Below are 19,561 nucleotides of genomic sequence, written 5' to 3'. Positions count from 1 at the left end.
AAAGGGGGCGATTAAAGTCAACCTCGTCCCCTCCGATGCTGCGAATTTTCTTTTCTCTCTCCCCCAGGATCTTGAAGGGGGGAAAAGCGTAGAGATCCAGGCCCGTCCAATCCCATAGAAGGGCGTTCTACTGCTACTGCTCCCGGATCGAGAAACCGGGGGGGAGCAATACAGGGGAAGTCTCGCCGTCCTTGACGTTGCAAAGATGTCCACTAAGGGGCATCCCCAAAGACCCACAGCTCCTGGCATACGTCTTGATTGAGGGTCCACTCTGTCGGCAATAACTGTCCTTGTCGATGAGGAGATCTGCCCGGACGTTCTCGACTCCGGCAATGAACCTTGTCAATATTGTGACTTCTCTCTCCTTTGCCCAAAGAGAATCTCTTTCGATAGAGCGAACAGGGAGCGAGTGTGTGTTCCTCCTTGTTTCTTCAAGTATGCCAGGGATGTGGTGTTGTCCGAGTTGACTTGAACTACACGACGAGGACTTTGTTCTGGAAGACCTGGAGCGCTAATTGAAACCACTGCCAGCTCTTTGAAGTTGATATGCCAGGTTACCTGTTCCCTCTCCAGGTACCTGACACTTCCTCCCCCCCTAAAGTTGCTCCCCACCCCACCGTGGATGGACGCGTTGGAGAACAACACTAGGTCGGGATTCTGAAGCTTGAGGGATAGCCTCTGACAGCTTCCACGGATCGAGCCACCATCTTAGATGGTTCTTCACCTCTTCCGAGATGCTTAACTTCATGTCGAAGTTGTCCTTTTCTGTCCAGCTGTCCGACAGAAAGAACTGAAGAGGTCGGAGGTGTAGCCTCCCCAGGGAAACAAAACTTCTCCAGCGAGGAAATGGTCCCAGCAGACTCATCCATTCCCTCACGAGCATGAATCCTTCCCTAGAAAGGCTGACACTTTTTTCTATGCCTTGTTGCTGACGTTCCTGGGACGGAAAAGCCCGAAAAGCCACTAAATCCATCTGAATCCCCAGATACACGATGGATGTGTTGGGGTCAGATGTGACTTTTCGAAGTTCACCAGAAGTCCCAGGGACGCAGCTAAAGACAGAGTCGTTTGCAAGTCCTTCAGGCACCGGTCTGCGAGGAGGCTCGTATGAGCCAGTCGTCCAGATAGAGCAAGATTCTGATGTTGGAAAGATGGAGCCACCTCGCCACGTTCTTCATTAAGATGGTGAAGATAAAAGGGGCTGTACTCAGTCTGAAACAAAGAGCCCTGAATTGAAAGACCTTCCCTTTCAGTACGAACCGAAGGTACTTCATCGATTGGGGATGTATCGGGACGTGAAAGTAGGCGTCCTGGAGGTCGAGTGATACCATCCAATCTCCAGGTCTTAAGGCCCCCAGAAACTGACTGAGGTGTCTCCATCTTGAACCTCTGCTTTTCTATATAGAGGTTTAGACGACTTACATCCAAGACCGGCCGCCACCCTCCCGATTGTTTCGGTACAAGAAACAATCTGTTGTAAAATCCTGGCGTTGCCAGGTCTAAAACCTGTTCCACTGCTCGTTTCTCGAGCATCTGCTCGAGCAGGTCGAAAAGTATCTTTCGCTTTGTTTGAGGATACGATGGGGACAAGTCCCTGGGATGGAAGTCAACGGGGGCGGCTTTATGAAAGGGATCTTGTAAACCCTTCTCTATGACGTCGAGAGACCAGGTGTCTGCCTCTCTTTCTTTCTCCAGGCTTCTGCAAACAACTGCAGCCTGGCTCCTACCGTGGCTGAAGGCACGATCTCTCACTTCTTGCCCCTAGACTTGGAAGGGGCTCTACCTCTAGAAGGCTTCTTCCTCGAGGAGACGATCTAGCGGAAGTCCCTCCACGAAAGGGCTTCTGCTTTCTAAACGGTTGGGCTCCTGAAGACGTTGAAGGGCCAGCCGGACGTCTCGAAGACTGAGCCAACAGGTCTTGCGTGGCTTTCTCTTGCAGACTAACTGCCAGATCCTTCACCATAGCTTGGGGGAAGAGATGACTCGAGAAGGGAGCATACAAAAAGTTCTGTCCTCTGTGCGCGAGAGACAGACTTAGCCGCAAAGTTGCAATAAAGCGACCTTTTCTTAAGCACCCCTGCTGAAAAATGAGAGGCTAACTCCTCTGAGCCATCCCTGACGGCCTTGGCCATGCATGACAATACACTGGACAGCTCCCCCAAGCTGATCGATGCTGGCTTACGAGACTGGTTGTCTAAAGCTCCAAGACACCAGTCTAAGAAGTTGAAGACCTCTAAGGACCTAAACAGTCCCTTCAAAAGATGGTCCAGTTCGGAAGTCGTCCATGATACTTTAGCTGAGGCTAAAAGGGCCCTCCTTGAGGCATCAACCACGCTGGCGAAATCACCTTGAGCAGACGTAGGAACCTTCAATCCTAATTCCTCGCCTGTCATACCACATCCCTGCCTTACCGCTAAGTCTAGACGGAGGCAGGGCGAAAGTAGTCCTTCCCTTTGCTTTCCTAGACTCCATCCAGGCGTTAACCTTCCGGAAAGCTCTTCTAGTAGATAACGACGTCTTCATCTTCACGAAACCTGGAGTCTTGCTTGTCTTCGACGACGAAAACTGAGAAGGAGGAGAAGGAGGAGCAGCAGGCTGGAAAGTATCCCCAAACGAATCACGAAGTGGTCGTGCCAAAACTTGGTAAGTCTGACGAAGCAGACGTAGCAGGTTGTCTTCATCAACATCCTCAGAAGAACCGCTAAGTTCTCCTTCTTCCCTACCGAGTGCAAATCCGAAGGAAGAGGCAGAAGTCCTTTAGCTCCAAGTCTACCTATCCGAACGATGGAAGAGAAGAAGAGGGTAACGGATCCTTAACAGTCACAGGATCAGGAATCACCTTTTAGAGCGAACGTGAAGAAGAAATAAGACGTGAAGCGTCAGCCAAAGCCTCGGGAACAACATCCGAGTGACAGCGAACTTCCACATTCGCGTCCACAGAGCTCTTACTACAACGTCTACGAGCGTCCATCTGAGCGTCCAACCTAGCGTCCTCTCGAGCGTCCAAATCAGCGTCCGACCGAGCGTCCAGCGAAGCGTATAAAGGATCGTCCATCATAGAGACTCTTCTAACGTCCCGCGAAGCGTCCTTACGAAGAGTCCCGCGAAGAAACTTGATCACTGCCCGACTAGCGTATCGTTGAGCGTCAACACTGTCATGTCGAAGAGGGGCACCGAACATAGAAGTCCGTCCGACAGCTACAAACTCGTCGTCAGCAGAAGCGTCGAAGTCGGAACGCCGAGCGTCCTCTCTACGGGAAGAGAGAGGAGCATGCAGAGATCTCTCTCTAACCTGGCGTCTAACGTCACCTCTAGACGAACCCTGGGGAGCAAAACGAAGTCTAGAGGGCGAAATATCAGGAGACGGGGACGAAAGAGGAGCCGTTGGAGAAGACTGCCTAGTTCTCTTGATAGGAAGTCTATCGTCTTTCCTGCGACGAGGAACCGTCTCCTTCTGCTTCAATAAAGCGTCCAGTTTGCCGTTGCATAGCAATGATGATCTCCGTCTGAGATGTCTCCTTACGCGGAGACGAGCTGCGCTTGTGAGAAGGAGAGGGGCGAGGGGCCGCCTTCTTCCTTCTCCCAGGAAACAGCCTTGGCTCTAGAGCGACTGGGGCGCTCGCGGGCGTCATCATCGGATGACGTCCTAGACTTCTTCTGGGGCGGAAAAGCTACGCTTTCCGGAGAAGAATGCCACTCAGACAAAGCATGACGTGAAGCATCAAGATCTTGAAGAGTCCTCTTCAAAGGTCGCGAATCCGAACGAGATTCCCACCCCTTGCGCGGGGAGGACGCGTCGGAAGACGAGAAACAATCCTTCAGGATACGTGCTCGAGCACGCTCCTTAGCAGCCTGGGAAGCGTCCACAGGAACTGCTGAAGGGACGTCAGATCGTGGGGGTTCCCCGTAACCCTCCTTCGGCCTTCGACATGCCCTCTCCTGAGTCCTGGGAGTCCGGCAGACGGTCCCAGCCTAGAGGCGCTATAGGGCCGATCTGACGCCCCCTCCACTTCACTAGGGGCACTATCACTGCACTTATTTTGCCTGTTTTCAAGGGCAAGCACTTTAGATTCAAGCGTCTTCAATGAATCCAGGATAAGCAAAAGGGCATTACCCTCCGCAGACACCACTTGAGGGCCCGAAGGCAACACTACGGGGTTAGGAGACACAAAATCTAAAGGAGGGTTAGAAGGGGATACATTAAGACCCTGTCTGCTACCCGACTTACTCCTGGGAGGAAGACCTCCTGATACCTATCACGTTCTAACTTATTTACGTAGGATTCATACGTCTTCCATTGTAAATCATCCAAGCTTTCACACTCATTACAGCGCAAATCATATTTACACTCTTGCCCCCTACACTTTACTTTACACAATGTGTGAGGATCAACCAAGGCTTTAGGTAGCCTAACCTTGCATTCCACTTTCGAACACACCCTGGCGCTAGCCGAACTACATCCAGACATATTTAAGGAAAAAATCTAAGCCAAATTCAAAACAGTCCAAAGTCACGTATGCCAAGCTATCGATCCAATCAAAAAACCAAAAAGTCAAGAGGATACTCAAGCATGAAAAGTTTTCCAAAAATCCTGAGGCGGAGGTGTGTAAACAGATGTTTACGACACCGGCGACAGAAGAAATCTGATAGAAAATGGGAATGGTTCCTGATACCCGCCTCCAGCGGGAGGCGGAATGGGTACTAACCACCCAACTCCCACTACGTGTGTCGTAAGTTTTAGAAATTCTGTCGGACTTCAGAGAATACAGCTATATATATATCTGACAGGTAAGTTTCATGAACAAAAAAGCCATGTATTACAAAATTTCCACAATAGTAATTACAGTATTCTGCTGAAGTATGATTTACTAGTAAACCATTTTAACATATTTCAATTTTCCTCTGGTCAGTTAATAATCTTCTCAGGATACGAAATTAATCCGTTCCGAGGTGGCCTTCGTAACCTGATTTTTTCGTATCTTGAACCGCATTTTACATGTAAATTGCCTAATTTGTTCCAAGTCCTACAAAAACACCCCAGTAAATTTTATAATAAAGCTAAATTGACCAATAAACAATGAAATACAACAATTTGGGCCATTCAATACCTAACTTAAACTACATATACTACTAATATGTACTACATACCTGTAAATAAAGTGTATTAGTGTACATGGTATACAAGAAATACTGTACGTACATAAGTACGTATGTAGCAAAATTTGGAACCTTACCTTTCGAGTGAGGCGAAAGTGGCGACAGAGGAGGAGGGCAAATGGCAGAAAACTTGAACACTTAACTTTACGAAACACATTAAAAAATGTCAGGAAACATTAACACTAAACTTTACGAAACACATTAACAAATGGCACAAAATGTTAACACTTAACTTTACAAAAAACTTAAAATTAAATTTTTTTTTTCTTTTTTTTATTTTTACATTTTTTTAAATTAAATTTCTCTTTTTTTTCACTTTTTTCACCACTTTCAACTTTCTGTTTTTTTGTAGTATCACTTGGATCTTCCTGTTTGCTTACTCCTACTAAAGGCCTCTTTTAAAAAATAACTATCCAAGGAAGATTGCTTCTGCCTGCTTTTTCACATGTTCCTGAAACAGCTCAAGCAAACGTCATCGAACTGCGCAAGCATACGACCTGTGGTAAGCCTCTTCGGGGTGTCTCTTTTCTACAAATGATTGCACCTTATGAAAAGCAGCTAGAGCATCCTTAATTTCTGCCGTTGTAATAGGGTACTCTTCCTCCTCCTCGCCGCTGCTAGAGAACTCTTCTTGAACGACATTATGTTGCATGGCCTCCAACTCCTTCAGGCCATCCACAGTAAGCTCCTCTTGGTGCTCCTTGAGAAGGTCATTGTTGTTGTCCTCGTCGACGACCAGCCCCCATGGACTTGCCGAGTGCAACGATCTCGTCAAGATCTGGTTGCGAAACAGTTTCAGGATCATCAACTGTTTCTGAATCTGCACCAGCTTCGCCCACATTGAATCCCTCGAAGGCCAGAGTTTCCTCCATGAAGAATTCAAGGTTCGCCTCGAAACCTCCTCCCAAGCTTGATCGATGAGTCGGATGCATATGATGATGTCGAAATGCTCCTTCCAAAATTCATGCAAGGTGAGGTTTGTGGTATCGGTGATGTCGAAACATCTCTTGAAAAGATGTTTCGTATACAGCTTCTTGAAGTTCGATATTACTTGCTGGTCCATGGGCTGGAGGAGAGGGGGGGTGTTAGGTTGGAAGATAAAGAACCTTGATGAAACAATACTCCACTATGGATATCTTCCTCGAGGCCAGGAGGGTGAGCAGGGGCATTGTCCAACAACAGCAGACATTTCAGAGGGAGGCACTTCTCTTCCAAGAATTTCTTCACTGTCGGGCCGAAACACAGATTTACCCACTCGGTGAACAAGTCTCGTTACCAAGGCTTTCGCATTAGCCCTCCACATCACTGGAAGCTTCTCCTTTAGCACTTTGTGGGCCTTGAAGCTCGAGGAGTCTCGGATGATACACAAGTAGGGGTTTCACCTTGCAATCCCCACTGGCGTTGGAACAAAGTGCGAACGTAAGCCTGTCTTTCATAGGCTTATGCCCGGGTAGCTTCTTCTCTTCCTCCGTGATGTACGTCCGACGAGGCATTTTTTTCCAAAAAAAGGCCAGTCTCATCACAGTTGAAGACTTGCTGAGAACTGTAGCCTTCCTTGATCGTCTTAATAAAGGCTTCGGCCGCTTTCGTGTCCGAGCTGGCCGCCTCCCCATGAGTCCGTTTCCGGAATTTCTCAAACCACCCACGAGAAGCCTTGAAGTCTGGGGTTGGCGTCGATGTCCCTTTTCCTCCGTCGTCTTCGGCCTGGGCAATCAAATCGCTGAAAATAACGCTGGCCTTGTGGCAGATTGCCGTCTCAGTTATCGTATCACCAGTGATTTCTTTGTCTTTTATCCATACAAGAAGCAGCCTCTCCATCTCATCGTGCACGTGGCTCCTCTTGTTGGACAAAATAGTCGCGCCCTTGGAAGGTGTAGCTGCTTTGATGGCTTCCTTCTGCTTAAGGATGGTGCCTATCGTCGACGGATTTCGGCCATATTCCTTAGCGATTACACTCAACCGCATGCCAGCTTCATACTTCTTGATAATCTCCATTTTTGTCTCCATAGAAAGCATCCTCTTCTTTCCGTGAACTTCAGCAACTTTCTTGGGACCCATGACTATACTGTACGTAATTAAGTTATGTAGTATACTAATTAAGTTCTCACACAAAACGATAAAGTACAAAGCAAAATCACTAACACGAATTTACGTTAACAAACGAAATCGTATATGTGAACGAACGAATTCCGCGTGCGTACGATAACGCTGGTGCGACGCAGTGGCCGAAGAATGCCTTTATGTAGAGCACGATGGGAGAGATGCTGACCAATAGGAGAGCAGGATCTTATGGCAGTAACTAGCATCAGGAACCAATGGGAGTGGGAGGATGGAGGCGAGTCTACTCAGTTGGCGGCGTGCGAGTTTTAACATTTTTCTCGCGGTCCGGGCGAATCTCGTGACTTTACAGCAACAAGCTTTCGTAACCTGAATTATTTTTGTACGTAGAGGCAAAAAAATCTTCGTATTTGCTTTCGTAACTTGAATTTTTCGTAAGCTGGGACTTTCGTATGTCGAGGTTCCACTGTACTAATATACATTCAAACTACACCTACTGTTTGTCTAACATAATCTGACAATGCGAAAATGATTATTGTGAATATTGTACTCATTTCTATTTATTTGTTTACAATACTTTTGTCTATTTACTACTTTAACAGTAATTTATACACTTCATTCTGACAGTTCCAATTACTCTTTAGCAAAATTAACCATCCACTGGGAGTTACAATATCAGTATTATATGTCATCCAATTGGAGAAATCGGGCAGGAAAGATGTTCCATTATTTCAATAGCCAATAAATTTACCAATGGCAACTTTTAGAATGGCTTAGCTCACGATTCTAGGCATCTCATGAGTCGGTTGTATACTTGACTTCAAGGGGGCAAGTAGTGTCTCTCTCTCGCTCTCTCATATGATGTCTTTTTATACATTTGCTCATAAATATACCCAGGGGTTGCTGTTGGATTTAGTTCTTATTTTTTATGATAGTATGTCAGTTATAATTTAAATTTTGCAAAGAAAAGTACAACAAATATTTTTAAAAAACATGTACAATTCAAAAACATTACTGCATCGTAGATTTCAGTATATTTACGTAAATGTTTTACAATAAATATATTCAGAATTTGTTAATTTTATTTCTTATCTGTTATGATCCTGTCTGGGCTGTAATTATAATTTTACAAAGTAAAATAAACTAATTATTGGAAAAAGCATGTATAACTTAGAAAAATTTACGATTATCTTGTTAAAGAAGTCCCAGAAGGGAATGTAAATACAATTTTTAACTTTTTGTGGATAGTAGGGACAATCTTTTTTTACATCATGTACATTTACTGGTCTTCCTCTTTCCATTGATTTTTTTTTTTAATTGGCCAACCTCAAATGTTTGCCCTGTCTGTGGTGCTGCTAAGTTAAACAGGACAGTATATACCCTAAAACTTGTAAAGCTCCAGTCAAGATTTACCATATAGCTAGCCTACATGCTAAGATTTGGGATGCAATGCTAGGCAAAACTCTTTTCACTGCAAAGCTGAATTTACCAGTGAGACTATGCTGGGAAATATGTTTAGTTAAACAGAACAATACCCTTAAACTTGTAAAGCTCCTGTCAAGATTTACCATATAGGTAGCCTACATGCTATTAGCCTAACTAAGATTTGGGATGTAATGTTAAGCAAAACTCTTATCACTGCAAAATGACAATTTGTCCAAAATTGCATTTTTCCTAACTATACAAACCTGAGGTCCTTTTACAATAGGAAGGTACTAGCGGCAGCTGGATAGGTCGTAAGCTTTCGAACAAGGGGTTCGGTAGTTAACTGCTTGTCCGACAGGCGCGCGCGCGCGACTGGTAGGATAAACAAATCACTTTTGCTTTTGGCCCAAGCAAAAACTGCAGAGTGAGGGGTGCATGAGGTGGGGCTATGTGTAAAAGGACCTCAGGTTTGTATAGTTAGGAAAAATGCAATTTTGGACAAATTGTCATTTGTTCCGACACGGCATACAAACCTTCGGTCCTTTTACAATAGGAAGACTCATTTCTGGTGGAGGAATCTGAGTCTTTTGTGAACAGACTGGTGTTCGCCCAACCTTGGAATGCCTCCCTGGTCGTAAGAGCGAGGGAGGGATCCAAGCCTCTGTCCGATTGATCGGGGTGTGCACCGCAGGATCAATGGTTCAGACCTACCTGGACCAAGTACTAAGAGAGAGGCAAGCGTTATCTCTTCGTACCAGCAAACAAGAACAAGTTCCTATTTGCAAGAGGCAACATAACGTTATGGTTTGTCTCTTGTGGCATCCACTTCCCCCCCCTTGTAGGAGGAAGTGGTGGATATTCGCTCCCATCCCTAGTGGAAAGGGATAGGATGGGGGCTCCTGTCGAGTAGCTCACCGGCATCTCGTCCTTATCCAGCAAGGTGATGACCGTATCCCTCTACCCACAGGTAGAGAGGGGTAGAAAAAGATAGGAAGAGAAGCCAGTCACTCTCTCATTCACTTATCTATTCTTACAGTCACACCAGGACTCGATGCTGTTCAGCCTGCTAGGGTCTGGGTTAGCTAGACAACGTGTTGAGCAGCCACCACGGGTCCTAAGGAAAACGATCCAAGGACCTGTGGGCAATATCCAAAAGGCAGAAGAGGTGCCAGTGGTCTGGTTGTACCAGACCCCTGCCTTCAGTACCTGCGCCACGGAGAAGTTCTTGTGTAACTCGAGGGAGTGTACTTCTAGGTCATCTTGGTGCTGACGAAGAGTCTTCAACACTCAGCCTGGGATGTCGAGTTTTTCCTTCAGAAAGCGCGGTCGCGCTTTCACAGGACAAAGCAGCATCTCCTTCGCATCGAAGGCGGTGAAGTCCATTAGGGAGGGGATTGTGAAGGACTCTAACCGATCGTCAGGAAACCGAAGGGTTCAGAGTCTTCGCTACGAATTCGGTACGAAATCGAGCGTCACGAATCCCCATCCCCTGGATGCTTGACTTCGCAGGAAAAAGTCATGCAATTACCTCAGAAGAAAAGAAGGGAATGGTCGTATGACCTATCCCTCTTCTCGACTTCGGTGATGTCCTGTACCCATACTGGTCTATCCGTCTGCAGCGAAGTTGTTCGTTCTCGGTAGTGGATAGGACACCGACACTCAATGGTGGGTGTCGATGGTATGGGTACTGTGACAAGCCGTTAGGACGAAGAAGAGTTGTTATGGAACAACCGAACTAAGTCCACAGCGAAGTTCGTAACAGACTTGGCGCTCTGACAGCTGCCTACTGACTGCGTTTCGGTAGGAGGCAAGTTGTCCAAGCACCCGAGCAAGTCACGTGACCTTCGCCTTAAAAGGGTTATGCCAAGAGAACTAAACAAATAATTTGTTCGTCACCGATGCCAGAAGGCAAGGTGATGACTCTCTTAAGGCATGTGCCCAACAGGCGAAAGTCCCCCCCCCCCCCCCCCAATTGCCTTCTAGAGACCGAGGTCCTTGATGGCAAGATATCTCATAGTATAGTTTGATTCTCGGGTAAGGAGAAACAACACTATGTGATGTTGAAGACGAAGGTGTACAGAAAATGCAACCTACGTCTTCACAGCTGAACCGAGAGAAGGATTCTCAAGATTCTGAACCTGTGCTACAAAGACTGAGAACGCTAACCGCTATTGATTGCTGTCCGGTGAGGATCGTAGTTGCAATAAAAGCGGAGCGCTTCCAGTAATGAAGACAGGGAACTACTGCCTGAAGAACTGCTTCTCATGCTGAACATTTGGAAGTAGAGCTGTCAGGTCGGAGAGTAGGCGATGTCTTCTGACATATCTGTTAATTCGGGGCGAGCAATGAAATTGCACACCTACAAATACGGATATTTTGAAGACAAAACTCAGATGTCTGCAAAAATCATTCGCATTATCGCAGTGCGATGCAGCGGTTGACTAGTACAGACTTCTGTTACCGTGCGGTAAACAGAAAGATGAAAGAGTCCAAGAGATATCTCTGTTGAAAATTCTCGCAATGTCGAAGGCGATGAAATCGAGCGTCACAGCAGTAGATGGTCCTTCATTATTGCGAGAATCCCCGTTAATCAGAGACCTAAGTCCATGATTGTTGGGCAGAGATACGGTTCGGTAGTCAATCCAACCAGGGGAGAGAGAGACGTAACCGACCGTGCATCTCCGAGACCTAGCTGATACTGAGCCGCTATCAGGCAGTTCAATACGCAGTAGCTCTCGGTGACTCGTCATCCTGAGTTGCCAGGTAATCCATTATTCCACGAAGGAATGCGTTCGGCTAGAACCATCGAGCATAAAGAATACGCTCGAGCAATTTATATTTAACCGAAACGGATTTCGGTAAATACAAAAGCTGATTTGGTGTTGTCATGACAATACCAAGTATCTAAAATCGAAACTGATAACTGCTGGGAGGTTGCAGGCAACCCCGAGTTGCAGTTCAATTAAGATACAATTCGTCTCGGTCACAAACCGTTAGAGTTAACTACGGTATGCGCCTACCCCACGGACAATTCAACTGTTAAAGAATCATGTCGCGAGGGTAATATACGTAGTATATTTGTAGGTTTCTGTACACGACCTCCATCCTAAAATCTTTCCCCTCGAGGAATGAGAATAAGGATTGGAGATCGACCGCCCTTCGTTCTCTAGTCAAGAGAGTGAAGGAGAAGTCTTTCCCAAAGGAAAGCTTCAATGGTGAACAGAATACCGAAGACGATAGTTCAAGCCAAACTGGAAGTTCCCGTCCGTTCTTCTCTATTCCAGGTTAAGCGCCTACTGTGAGATACTCTTCTTTCAGCAGCAGTCTTCTTCCAAATGCTAGAAATTACAGGAATTCGAGCAATAAAGCGAGGTTCCCGATTATCGTGTAACAATTATCGGGGATTCTCGCTCACTTTGGACCGTGGTCTCGCGTAAAGTGTTTGGAGATCGTAAAAAAACTGAACACTCTGAGTGCGCTAGAAATTCCGTAGAATTCTAAGCACTCTGCGAAACCCCCCACCGAATTCGTCAAACGATATCGGCTGGTGGTCCTCTCGATTCCGTAGAAATCGAGAAAGGGGCAGGATCCCTCCTCAATGACCGGGGCTTACGTCAGGTAGGACCCGAAGGTCCCCCCGGTAGCGCAGCCCCTAACGTGGGATCTTACAGAGAAATCTCTGTAGGATCCCTCCCCTTTCCCTCGTAGCCGTAAGGAGAGAGGGAATGGTTGGGGGAGGAATTGGATTACTGGCTCGCCTTTCCCAGCGGACTAGCAGTTGGAGAAGAAAAAGGGAGCAGCCATCGCCCTTACGGCGATGCCTCTCAGAGCCCCCTGGGAAAAACGTATCGTCAGGAGAAAACGTTTTCCCGAGGATGGGTTACGAACTCATACTGTAGGTAAGTGTCTGCCGCCACTGTGAACGTCGTCTGGGTGGGGCTGATCGACACCTGACAGGAGAGAGCCGATACCGCTCCGACTCATTCCAGTCCTCGTCGAGGTCGAAACCTCAGGAGGACCGAAGGGGTATTTAAATACGGTGTCCGAAGACACGTAGAAACGCCTCTGTCGCAGTAGAGGAGGTGAAGTAGCTTGTTCGACCGGCCAGAACTGAGAGAGCCTTCTTGTCCGGAGACGAGAGACTACCTGGTTCAACCCAGTCGGCAAGCTCCGATCGCGGCAGACCCACCGTCGATTTGGGTTCCCTCTCGGGCCCCAAAACGACTCGAGCCGAGACGTGGCTCTGCTGGTGGGAGCGGCGATCCTTCCCCGAGGTCATTGTGCTGACGAATCAGCGCCATAACCTCGGCAAAGTTCCTCTGGATCTCGGAAGTCACAGCATCTTGCAGAGTGGGACCGTTAAGCCCTTCGAACAAGAGCATATTCCGAGAACCTTCCTCCTAAGAAGGGGGAACGCGACAGTCCTCTCGGTCTTCCCCATCCACTGCCACTTGCATACGTCCTGGCCGGTCCGCCAAGAACCGTGCCTGGCACGTAGGGCGTCGTGGTGGGATTCATGAGGGGCGCACCCCTCACGATCACTCCTCAATACCTCGCTCCTCCCGGTGTAACCCGAGGAGGTTGAAGGTACGGGAGAGGCAGACCTGACGCTCCCTCGTTGCTCGCTGGCAGAACCAGCAGGCTTGGAGGGCTGCAGGCGATCGTCAACCCGCAAACGGTGGCGATCGAGCTGCAGGCCTGGTCGAACCGTCTCGCTGTGGAGAACGGCTGACTGAGCACAGCGGCCCCGATCTCGAGTGTCAGAAGAGCTGTGCTGGTTGCCGTACCCAGTCGCTTTCTATGAGAGCGACGGTCAGGCGACCTGCAGGCTCCACTGTCACAGTGAGACCGTCTGTCCTCACGGCACGTCACGTCGCTGGTTCCAGCCGTGGCTGGCACCGGCGAACGGGAGGACCTCTTCCCAGCCTCAGCCCGTGGCCGGTCGTGGACCGTCACGTCCCCGGGTAGCCAGCTGTTCGCCGCGAGAGTGAGAGCTGGTCTGGTGAGAGTCGCATGAGCGGCTGTCACCAGTCTTCCGCCCCGTGCCGTGAACCTGACGCTGAGCGGACTCAGAGGTCTGGTTCCCTGGGCTGCACGGTCGCTGGTAGGCGACCGTACACTCGGTAACCTCCTGCGAACGAGAGGCCGAGACGGACCCTGATGCAGTGGGCAGAACCACTGACACCAGGCGAGGAAGTACCGGTTTGTTAGCCGGTACCCCTCTGGTCCCCGTTAGTCTTCTTCCTTGCGGAAGAAGAGACGGGCCCCGCTCCCGAAGGAGCAGGAGGACCAGCGGAAGGAACCCTCCCCGTCCCACCGAGGTGAGACGGGTCCCGAGAAGCTCCCGAGGGAGACCTTCTTAGGAGGGAGGAGGCAACCTTCTTCTTCCTCGGCTGTGAAGCCTTAGAAGTCGAAGGGGGAAGAGGCGGCAGCCGACGACGATGAGGAAGATGAAGACGACGACGACGACTTCCTCCTCCTTCTTCGTCAGCTTCCTCAGGACAGACGTAAGATCTGCTTATCCAGGGGGGGCGGAGCCGGGGCTGCTTGGGTAGCCGAAGCCACAGGGCCCGGACGCACCTGTACAGACAGACCAAAGTCTGGGTAGTACCACCACGAACAGGGACGACATCAGCAGGTATGGGCATCTCAGGAACAGCAGGCACAGCCAGCACAGCATCGGTAGGGAACAGCCAGCGCAGCAACGGCAGGGACAGCCAGCGCAGCAACGGCAGGGACAGCCAGCGCAGCAACTGCATGGACAGTCAGCCAGAATCGGCAGGTACGGCAGGCAGCACCGAAACACAGGAAGTGGAGCAGCAGCCAGCAACATCCTGGTACCGGCGGCAGGTCCAGGTGCGAGCTCTAGGGCAGCGGAAGTGTGGTCGCTGCAGCGTGGCAACCACGAGCGGCGGCGGCACGCCCCCCTCTCCGGTACGGCGCAACGGCACTTCACAGCGGACTGTAGGCAAGACTGTTACCACGTGAGGCGAGTACACCAAGGTGAGGAGGGACGTCGTCACCTGGTTGCGTGGTCACCACTCCATGGGTGACCGCAGTAGCCAGACAATAGACCGCAGCCCCTGACACTAGCACGCCCTGCAAAGGAAATGGAAGGAACGCCCATACCTCACCAAGGTCCCACCCTCGTGGCCAGTAGCACCTGCGGAAAGTAACAGTAGTAGCGATTAGTGGGGGGGAAGTCCCCTCGCGCGGGGGGCTGAGCCCTCTCCGAACGAGTGGAAGACCCCTAATACAATTGTACATCGGCACCGAGCGCCCGCCCCCGCGCTCGACGGATCGGGCGAGGAGAAGAACGCCGATAACCTCCCCCCCCCCCCAAGGGGAAGGGGAAGGGGCATCTGTGGGAGCTAGCGGGGGGGGTTCTCGTTCCCCACCCCGCACAGTACCCATGTACCCAACAAGAATATAAGAGCCCAGAGAGCATCGTGCCATCGGCCGGAACCGAATGCAAGGGCATAAAGGATCAATTCCCTGACTGAGCGGAAACTTGAACCAAATAAAGTATTGATGCAATCAATAATAAGGAATAAAATGAAAATGCATCTTGCATTACGATTCACTTCACAATGAATAAGGGCTCGGATCGAGCGCATTTGCGCCCTCGGTACCGGAGCGGCAAGGGTAAAAGGATCCATTCCTTACCTTTATGGATCAAGGTTTATGGAAACCTTGATCCATAATGAATTGATGCAATCAAAAATATATGAAAATGAAAAAGAATACTGCGCTTGCGATTCACTTCATACAAATAAAAAGGGGAAGGATCAATTCCCGGGAAATAGCGGAAACATGTGATCCCAGTAAACAATGCAATCTCAATAAAAAATGAAAAATGAAAAAGAACTGCACTTGCGATTTCACTTCATTCAAAATAAAAAGGGGAAAGGATCAATTTCCCGGGTAAGCTCGGAAACTGATCCAAAATGAGTATTGCTACAATCAAAATAATATATGAAAATGAAAAAGAATACTGTACTTGCGATTCCACTTCCATACTGAATAAGTTTCCGTGCCGAGCGCATTCGCTCGGCAACGGGCATAAACAGGGGTCAAAAAAATATAATGAAAAGACGCACTTACTTACGATTTTCATCTACATTTCCAACCGCCAAACAAATATACGCTCGGAGCGAGCGCTCCCGCCCTCGCACCGAGCATACACAATACGAGGATCATTTCTGGGAAAATGAATTCCCGCACTTACGCCCTTCAGTCCCGGCACCTCGGGTAATCGGAGGGCGTGGTGAAACCAAGATCCTTTAATTCACAATTGAATTCAATGGAAATAAATATGAAATGATTGTACTTACAATTCAGTTTCACTAGATAATATGAAAAAGAAAAACCACAATCATGCGAAAGCAACGACGATGAAGCGGGCAGAGAGCGATGATACACGTCCACACGCCAGCAGGCCGAAAGCAAAAGTGATTTGTTTACCTACCAGTCGCGCGCGCGCGATGTCGGACAAGCAGTTAACTACCGAACCCTTGTTCGAAAGCTTACGACCTATCCAGCTGCCGCTAGTACCTTCCTATTGTAAAAGGACGAAGGTTTGTATGCCGTGTCGGAACAAATTGAATTTATCAGTGAGACTATTCTTTAAAACCTTGTTATAACCAAAGCTAGACTACGTGTAACTTTTCAAAATACATGTGCACATACATGCCGAACCAGCTCACAATGTAGTAAAATGAGTGATAAGTTACACTAAGATAGGCTATAAGTTATGTTACAGGAATATTTCCTAGGCCTAACATGGGCCAATTCCTATCAGACATACGCTAACCCAGCTATAAAGGTTATAATAGGGTAGAATATCACGACAGGCCAACCCTCATCACGGTGGACGGGTCTTATTCACGTCGATATTGGAATTGGTGACACCAGAATACCAATTGCACTCCAAGCATACCATTTAAAAGACTGAAGTTTCGTCAACATATTGTGATTATATGAAAGCCCCATACGAATTAAAAATAAGCATGTGAGCTCTTCGTAAAATAATGTTTTTCAAGGCAGTTTTGAAATCCAATATGGCGGCTACGTTTTGCATGGACGGTTCTCATCAGTGACGGCCACCATCTTTCCCAGCCTTCCCAGCACTCATTTGAACAACTGTTAGCGTATGTATGTAACGTTTAGTGATCTTACTCAAGATTTTGGCAGCAGTTGTAATCAACACAATAAAACAACATTTTGTTGCCTATATTAGTGAAAGTATGAAACTTGTTATTCCCGGGGTTATGGTTGGAACTGAATTCATTCTTACCTTGTAATCAGTGGTTTTATCCTTACTGCCATCACAACTGAAACTCCACAGTGCTTATTTGATTGTAATTATACACATTTTTGGTCTTAATTCACTCCACAGTGCACTCGAACCACATTGCTGTTCGTGTTTCCCTAAGCAACTCACTCCGTAAAACAAAGTTTACGAGCAGCAGACGGAACAACACTGATTATGAGATGCAAAGCTTTATTCCCTTAATTGTTTTACTTTACTCAATATTTAGTTTAACTCTACTTCAAAATGTTTATTTAATTCATGTCCATTATCCCTTTTTTTGCAACCAAATTAACCCCAAAAAAAATTACAAATGTTTCGGATGTATACTTACGAGCAGATGAGTGAGGAAAAAATGGCTCATCGTTTGCCAATCTAGTGGAGCGTCACACATACGCCGATGCATTTACAAACTGTTTCGATAAATTCTAGTTGTCATAGTAATGCAGTAATGATAAAATTGCTCTAATATGTATATATACTACAAATAGATACGCTAATTTCACTTATTTCCCCGGTTTTGTGTAAGTCTTATACCTAGTTTGGAGGGTAAACACATACCAATTGACAACACTGGTAAACAATGGAAGAGCGCAAAACGCCGCAAAGAATGCCGTAGTCCCCTTGAATAAGTACGAATAAGTGCTGGTAAGAGGTGGGTTTACGATTGTTGTGATGAAAGTGCCCCAGCGTCTATGGGTACAAGTGGTGTGCAGATTTAGCACATGAAATGGGAAGTTTGTTGACACAACGACTCCGTAAACATCAAGATAGCGTCAATCTTCGAAACATTTTTAGTTGTAAGTAAAAATTTCTAAAGCGTTTTGGTGAGATTTCCACTGCAGTAGGCCACCCTTTTCAGTACCCTCTGTTTAAATCTTAAAATTTGGCCTTAATTTCTAACTTTGGAGAAAATACTTACTTCGAAAGGAGAGAGAGGTCTTTAGCTCCGTTTTTCACCAACAAGAAGTTGCGACTGATGCCCATCTCCGGTGTCAGGACGCGTTATAATGTACTTTTTCGGAGGGTGGCTAGGTGTTTGATTGTAGGTGGCCTGCTTGGCCTGCTGTGATATTCTACCCTAGTACCAATTTAGACTCAATAACTCTAAAATATGATGGGAAAACTAGCAAAAAAAAAAAAAAAAAAAAACAAAAAAAAAAAAAAAAAAAAATCAGGGCGCACGTGGCGAGATTAAAACAAACCTAACCTTCCCTTGATGCCATGTCCTGATCTACCTAACCAGACTTTACCTTTCTAACCTCACTTATAGCACGGTGCAGTGACCTGGTCATGGGGGGGGGGTCCTCTCCAAAAAAATGTATGAATGGGTTCCCTAAAAAACAAAAAGGGAGAATAAACAATGATCAGTTCGCTGATTGCACACAGGTCGTTCTACTACTAGGTACTATGCATGGTGTCATTTCCAAAGGTCTTCCCCCTGTGCCAGGTGCTCAAGTTAAAGTTCAATTAGACTACATTAAGATTAGGTTGGAGTGTATAATTACCGACTTATGCCTTTTGGGCGCTTTTGAGGTGGCAACAATTAGCGGAATTAAAATGCGCATCTCTTCAGCACCGTTACACATTACCTCGGCCTAGGCCTAGGCATATGGTCTACGGTAACCTAGGTATATTTGATCTTTCATAGGCCTAATGAAAGTTACCGGCCTCAAAATGTTGGTAAAATATTCTAATAATCTGCATTTCATATGGTAAAAAATATAATACATATCACAAATTAACAATACGTAGGCCTTAAGCATGTGAACAGCCACATTGGCCTAGGAACCCTGACAAACATTTTGAAAAGTTTCCTACCTGTTGATTTACACCAATCATCGTCACTGCAGCACGCTGACATTCTTTGCGAATGCCTGATATCACAATGGATGACACAACAGTCGTGAAACTCATAAAAAAATAGGTGTTCGTCGTCCACGAGTTCACAGATAAAATCAACACAATATTGTCGCCATTTCGGAATTATGCCAAGCTAAACAAGTTCCGCCTTCCCTCCTCGACTGAAGGGTAACGTTGCCTCAGATAACTTTCAGGATACCTCCATTTAAGTTATCTTAAATTTATCGGAACTTAAATTACTTATATTTAAGTTTAGATATCTTGTAACAAAGTAAATACTAAGGTAGATTGTAACCTTGGATCTTAGAGAAAACTTTGAAAAGTCAAGTACACATCAACAAAATAAAAACATAATGATAAGCCAGATTACTTGTGGTCATCTTTCCTTTGGTTTTCCGAAGATCTCAATCAGCTCGCGTTTGTACAAATAACCCAAGCACGAACAACTACCAATGTGATTTTCCTTACTTGACGATGCACTTTCTTTTGTTTAAAGAATACCATAAAAAATTCCAGTGGACAATAAAAGGGAACTTAAATCAGATTTGGAAGAAAAGACAAAATAGAATCAAGAGTTTAGTAAATAAAAAACAAAAACACCAGACACGACTAAGAAGCGGTATTGAAAAGGCAATGCCTCGATCCATAACCTCAGAACCCATAGGTATCGAAGATGTTGAAGTACTATAATTAACAACAAGTAATTGTTCATTATTTATTATTATATAATAATCTTATCTACAGTTA

General features: G+C 46.8%; 1 long non-coding RNA gene across 1 annotated transcript in view; it reads right to left on the bottom strand.

The window, feature by feature from the left end:
* The window catches only part of LOC135207648 (uncharacterized), a 522,810-nt gene extending 503,816 nt beyond the window's left edge, over nt 1-18,994 (bottom strand). Inside the window, exon 1 of the long non-coding RNA XR_010313016.1 lies at nt 18,773-18,994. This is a non-coding gene — a long non-coding RNA (uncharacterized LOC135207648). The remainder of the gene's footprint in view (nt 1-18,772) is intronic.
* Between the last annotated feature and the right edge of the window lie 567 nt (nt 18,995-19,561).

The sequence above is a fragment of the Macrobrachium nipponense genome, chromosome 34, assembly GCF_015104395.2.
Source record: "Macrobrachium nipponense isolate FS-2020 chromosome 34, ASM1510439v2, whole genome shotgun sequence".
Taxonomy (NCBI): domain Eukaryota; kingdom Metazoa; phylum Arthropoda; class Malacostraca; order Decapoda; family Palaemonidae; genus Macrobrachium; species Macrobrachium nipponense.
This window is presented reverse-complemented; position numbering and strand designations above follow the sequence as displayed.